This window comes from Mus pahari, chromosome 4 (genome assembly GCF_900095145.1).
Source record: "Mus pahari chromosome 4, PAHARI_EIJ_v1.1, whole genome shotgun sequence".
In the NCBI taxonomy this organism is placed as follows: domain Eukaryota; kingdom Metazoa; phylum Chordata; class Mammalia; order Rodentia; family Muridae; genus Mus; species Mus pahari.
The window spans coordinates 87,190,220-87,196,728 of NC_034593.1; positions in this window are offsets into that span (position 1 = coordinate 87,190,220).

The following is a 6,509-nucleotide window of genomic DNA, read 5'->3' on the forward strand; positions in this document are numbered from 1 at the left end:
TGTGTGTATGCTCATCCATCTCTGTGTGCCTGTCTCTGTGTGTGTGTGTGTGTGTGTGTGCATGTTCATCCATCTCTGTGCCTGTGTGTGTGTGTATGTGTGTGTGTGTGTGTGTGTGTGTGTGTGTGTGCTTGTGTGTGCATGCAGCTAGGATGTGAAGAAGAGCCCTGAAGAATGGTAAGGAAACATGTAGAGAAACTTGGGTCTTTCTGCTTCCTTCTCAGTTGTCTGGCGGGAGGGTTGAGCTTGCTTCTTTATCAGCCTAAAGGTCAGGCATGAGAAGTTCAGGAGGGTGAAGGGTCAGAGGTCAATCCCTGCCCCAGTGACCCATCTCTGGTCCCTCTGCTGGTTTTTGGATGCTACTAATGGATAGAAAGAAATGACTGAGGATACTTGGGAAAGGAAGACGGGCTGGTCAGTCCCAGTGCATTTCATCCATTCCGGACCCCGGCACTAAGACTCTGTTCTTCTGGCTATGGAATGTGTGTTTATATTCTGAAATGGGTTGGTTTTTTTTTTTTTTTTAATTAGAAAATCTGAGACCAGTCTTTGATGGTGAGTTTATTTTGTGGTTTTTTTTTTTCAGAAGAGAAAGAGGAAATAATCTGTGTGACTGGTTTAAATAAAATCTATCTCTACATGCTGTCTCTGGTTTGTGTCTCCTTCGGGCTGTGGCTTTAAGAGGGTGGCAGACTTGATGGGGGAAGAGAGAGCAAGGAGTCAGACACACAGGGTCAAAATTCCGGCTGCTGGCCTCCTCCTGGCCAGCAGTGAGCCACTTCACATCTGAAGTTTTGTTACTCACCTCTAAGTCGGTCTAGTCATGTCTGCTGCTTTAGGCTGTGAGGCGAGAGGCTGCTTAGGGAGAGAACAGATTCTCTCAGGCATACGAGTTTGTAGTTGAGGAGCAATTATTATTTTCAATACAGTGTGAAGGGGAACCCAAAACATTAAGGGATAATTCTAGACCTTCTTCTTTTCGAGCTCACAGCATGATCTACTTGAAGTGAACAAATGAACTCATAGTAAGGTACACCCAGGAGATGGCTCAGTAGATAAGAGCAGTTGATATGCAAGCCTGAGGACTTGAGTTTAAATCCCCAGCACCTGCATATAAAGCTAGGCATGGCCGCTATTGGCATGTAAACCTAGCACTGTGTGTATGTGTGTGTGTGTGTGTGTGTGTGTGTGTGTGTGTTGGGCAGGGGGTGGGGGTAGGGGTGGAGACAAGGATGCTGAGCTGAGCTCTGGGTTTAGAGGACAGAGGGTGATAGGGCAGGATACCTTATTTCTCCTTATGTTTGCCTATGTATATGTATGTGTATCTTGCACCATATACCACACATACCAACTACATAGTCACATACACACACACACACACACACTGCATAGTCACTTACATATAACACACACACACCACACAATACAACATAGACACCACTCACACTCAACACACATATATCACACATACACAAAACACACATACACAAACACTCTCATATACCAAACATTCGGGTACATATACCAAACACATAGACTCACACATACACACTCACTCATACATGTATACCAAATATACATACACTTACCCTCTCATAGCACACCCAATCACATGCACCACACACTCACACACTGATACAATTAGGATATCAGCTTCTTTTGATTCTAAGAACCACAAGTCTCCAGAGAGCGATACAAACAAATGAACACAGAGAGAGCAGACCTGCACTCAAAGGCCTCAGCTGGGGACATAGTTTGGCTCAGGTAAAGTGTTTCCCTTGCAAGTGTGAGGACCTGAGTTCTAGCCACAGATCCTCTATTTTAAAGAAAAATGGGGCATGGTGGCATGTGCTTCTAGTCCCCTTGCTGTGGCAGTGAAGATAAGCAGGTCCCTGGGGCTCACCCACCAGACAGCCTAGCTTGCTTGGCCAGTTCCAGACCGGTGAGTGACCACGGCTCAGTAAACAAGGTGAACGCTCCTGAAGAATGATGTCTGAGGCTGTCCTCTCTCCACATGGGTGCACCTGCACACACACCCCATAGAGGAGAGAAAAAGAAGAAAAGGAGAAAAGTGGGGACCTCAAAGGTAACTTCGTGAAGTAGCTTTAAATCTCCCCCCTTCCTCTGGTCGTGGAAACTGAGGTTCAGGAAGGACCCTCTAACCATGAAGTGGCTTCTCACGGGCCTCTGAATGAGGTCACACGTCTTTGAAAATGGTGAAATAATTCATGCTCCAAACAAGGATCAAAGGTCACCTTAGCCCTTTGCCACCAGATAGGCTACGGTTGCTGAAAGAAAGAAACAAGAGCTAGGGAGACGCTGATTAATAACACAGCAAACTCACTCTGCATTCAGGCACTTCGGGTCCCTTCTGCTTGTGGACGTTGTACATCGTGGTGCGCACTAGGCTCCGCACCACGATGTACAACGTCCACAAGCAGACCAGATAGGCTACGGTTGCTGAAAGAAAGAAACAAGAGCTAGGGAGACGCTGATTAATAACACAGCAAACTCACTCTGCATTCAGGCACTTCGGGTCCCTTCCCTTAATGTCTTCCTTGAATGTCAGAGTTTTTACCTGGGCTGGAGCGATGGCTCCACAGTTAACAGTGATTGCTGCTAAGCTTGGTTCTCAGCACCCACATCCAGTGGCTGCAACCATCCGTTACTCCAGCGCCAGCGGATAGGGTGTCCTTGTCTTTTCAGGCAACCACACATGTGTGCACACGCTGGTGTTTCATTCCACTGGCCATCGAGTACTTGGTGATTAGATGTTAGCCTCACTCCTATCAATCAGAGTGTGACGAGTCTCGGGGGGGTTGGTTTGGTTTGGTTTGGTTTGGTTGTGGTTTTGGCTTTCGTTTTGGTTTCAGTCTTAAACAGCAAATGTGATAGCAGAGATAAACAAGGCTGGCCAGAGGCGCTTTGGAGGTTCTTTGGAGAATTATTTTCATCATCTGGACATGAGAACAATGGTGAGCCTGGGGGAAGCTTTCAAAATGAGTGCCCCTTGCAGGAGGCCCTGGAAGCCCTGTGGTCAGCCTCATAGTGGCCCTTGATAGTGAGCAGAACTTGAAAATGAGAGATAAGCAGAAGGAGTGGGATTGGGAGCTTTCTTGTGGGTTGCTTCATAGTCATCAGGCACTGGCAGAAAATTTTTATCACTGTTTTAATTGGGAAGGAGACAAACTTACATTTAACAATTTATGGCTGTCCACTCATTGGAAGCAGGGTCTCGTGTATCCCAGGCTAGCTTCCAACTCTGTGAAGCTGAAGATGATCTCCAATTCCTGCTCCTCCTGCTTCCTCCGCCTGAGTGCTGAGCGCACAGTTGCTCTGACCAGACCTTGTACCAGGCTCTAGAAATACAGCTTCTTCACAAAGCAGACATGGCCCATGCCTTTTCTAGCTTGTAATGAGGGAAGGGCCTGTAGCGCAAGTGAACAGAGTGATTGCAGAATTTCAAATCATGTTAAGTACCACGAAGGAGACAAACTGGCGGGAGACCAAGGCTGTGGAGTCGGCGGAGAAAGGAGGAGTGGGAAGAAGTCCTTTCTGGGGAAGTCGCGTGAAAACTCACATCTGGCAACAGAAAAGCCAGCTGCTGACAAGCCTGGTAGGGAATCCGAATTTCTTCTAGGAAATTCCAAAATACAGTTGTGCTTTATTTCAGTTAAACCTACTGCTTTTGAAAGATACACAATTCAAGTGGCACTGACACCAGAGCTGTCTGCCCTCCATTCCTGCCAAATACACATTCCCTTTTCTGGAAAAACCTCAAGGGACAGACAGCTTTTCACGGAAGCAAAGGAAGGAACATTTAGAAAAGATTTGAATGAAAGCAACTAAATACCAACATCAAGTTGGACCAAAAATATCCCACTTAAGGCTGTGACGATTATTTCCACCAGGGCTTACTCTTACTACATTCTTGGGTCTTCAAAGCTAGGGTTGTTCCCTGGTGTGGGCATAGGAGGGGAGATGGGGTTGCTCCAGGGTAAACCTAGCTACAGGCCTAGGGCGATACCAGGGTAGACTGGCAGAAAGGAGATGGGAAAGAACCTACTGTGTGTTCCAGAGTAGCCTTGGTATCAGAGAAGTCGAAGCATGAGACCTCAAGCACACAGTGGGCAGGGGGGATGTGGGTGAATCAGGGGAGTCAGGCTATAGAAGCTCTCTATGACACCAGGCAGGCAGGCATGTCTGAACATACCTCAGCAGCCAGGGACCACAGCCCCTGATCTGGGCTTGTAGCTTCATCCCCAGACTCGGTGAGGAAGACTGATGTGGGCCAAGCTAAGCATTCTCCTGAGGGCTAGGCCATTCAACAGGGCACCAGTTCAGAGCCTCAGTGCAGTGCAAAGTGGGGATGTTAGCAAGATGTAGATGAGTTGCCTGTAATATGCTGCTGAACCCTCAAACTAAACAGGGGACCAACAGTGAGAGCTCCAGGCACCTCGACAAACCATGGTAGCAGATGGGGAGACCGTTTTGTCAGGAAGCTCAATGGTGCTTTGAAATCACTCCTTTACCTATAGCCCTGGGGAGGTCATGGTTTGGTAACAAGGCTCAAGTTCCTCTGTTCCCACCCTTACCTGGCTGAATTTTCCATTACCCAGATTCAAGGCCCTTGGGGACATGATACTTGATAACAAGGGTTCCCCCCCCCCCCCAGAGAAGACTCATGCCTGAAGACTTTGGGGAATGTTTGTTTTCTCCAGCTCTGTGGCCTAGCCAAGGCCCTCAAGGTGCTATCAAGCAACAAGGGGCTCAGGACTGGGAAGGAAGTTATGTTATACCTTCCTGAGATTGTCATTTAAGTGGGGTGGGACAGAGTCTGGAGAGCCTTAAGCTTTTAAGTATTTGATTTGAAGGTATACACTTGAAAACCAGCATAAAAAACGTGTGTAGGCTCCAGTTGGCTGGGTGAAGGTCAACTTGATTTTGGTAACAGTAATGAAACTAACTTGCAGCTAAGCCCTTACGGTTTGCTGGGCCCTGGGATGAGGTTTTACATGTTACTATTTCATCCTCACAATAATCCCATCAGCTCACTGAACCGTCACAGATGAGGAAAACTGAGACTCAAGGAAGAGCCAGAGCTTCTCAGCTATCCCATGCCACAGCCCACATCTCTGCCTATGCTGTCTTTCTCTTACATGTTTATCACGTATTCCCAGGAGGAAAGAGAAGCCAGAACATTATGTGTACAGCATGCGCCAATGTATCAAAGTGGGCACTTACAACAACAAAGGCTCTGGAGCCACAGGAGTGAAGGCAGCTGTGACGGGGTCTTCCGGGGAGGTCGATTTCATTCTCTTTCCTTTGTGAGCTATTTTAGTGTTACCATGTTATTTTTAAAATAAAATTTTCATATATTTATATTCAATCTTTGGACTAAATTTGGTGCCACCCTGGGTGGCTGCCAGGAACTGCCTCTCCCCATGTCCACCGAACTTAAGACTTGAGAACATCTCTCTTTGCTTGAGCTCTGACCGCGCCCTTAAATGGAATAAGGTTAGCAAGAGGCGCCATCCTGGATGCAGGCTGCGACTGTGGCAGCAGATGTTCTGCCGGCTGTGCACTCTGGAAATGGCTGTGCACTGGAGTGGGTGGGAGGCCCACTTCCACACCTTGGTCTTGCACACACCTTCTGTGTGGTGAGTGTGAACAGCGTCCTACTCAACCACGGGTCAGGGTATGGGGATAGCCATCACCTGGGAGGATGGCAGTCTGACCTAGCCACTCAGGACTTCTCAGGACCGATCTACAAGGGAGAAGGCTCGGTGGGGCAAGAGGGGAAAGGGCGCCTGCTGGTTCTCAGAGCAAGGCGGGGGGGGGGGGGGGGATGGGACCTGGGAAGGACACATATTCAGGAAGAGCTCCGAAGAGGGGGTTCTACTTGGGTGGCTTTGAAAAGGGAATGTGATTTTGTTATGTCAAGGGAGACTTTTAAGTTGGAGAAAATAATACAAGTTTACCTCTTCACACCACCCAAATACATGTCACACCACACACCACTTCATACCATGCCATAATCACACCACACCACACACCACATCACAATCATACCACACCAAACCACAGCACAACACACTACACCACACAATCCTACACCACATACACCACACACATACCACATACCACACCATACACACCACATACTACACACCACACACACCATGCCATAACCAAACCACACCACACCACACATACACATCACACATACACACCACACCCCACCCCACATCACACCACATGCCACACCATACAGCACACACCACACACCATATATACCGTGCCACACCATACTACACACACCACAGCACAATACACTACACACCACATTATACACTACACATACCACACCACACCACACACCATACACACCACTCGCCACACCACACCCCAGCAAAACAAATGACAGAGTGGAATGGTTTGTTTCAGAATCTGAGAGAAATTTTGAGAGGACCTGAAGGAGATTCTGAGGCCACAAGGATGATGCGCTT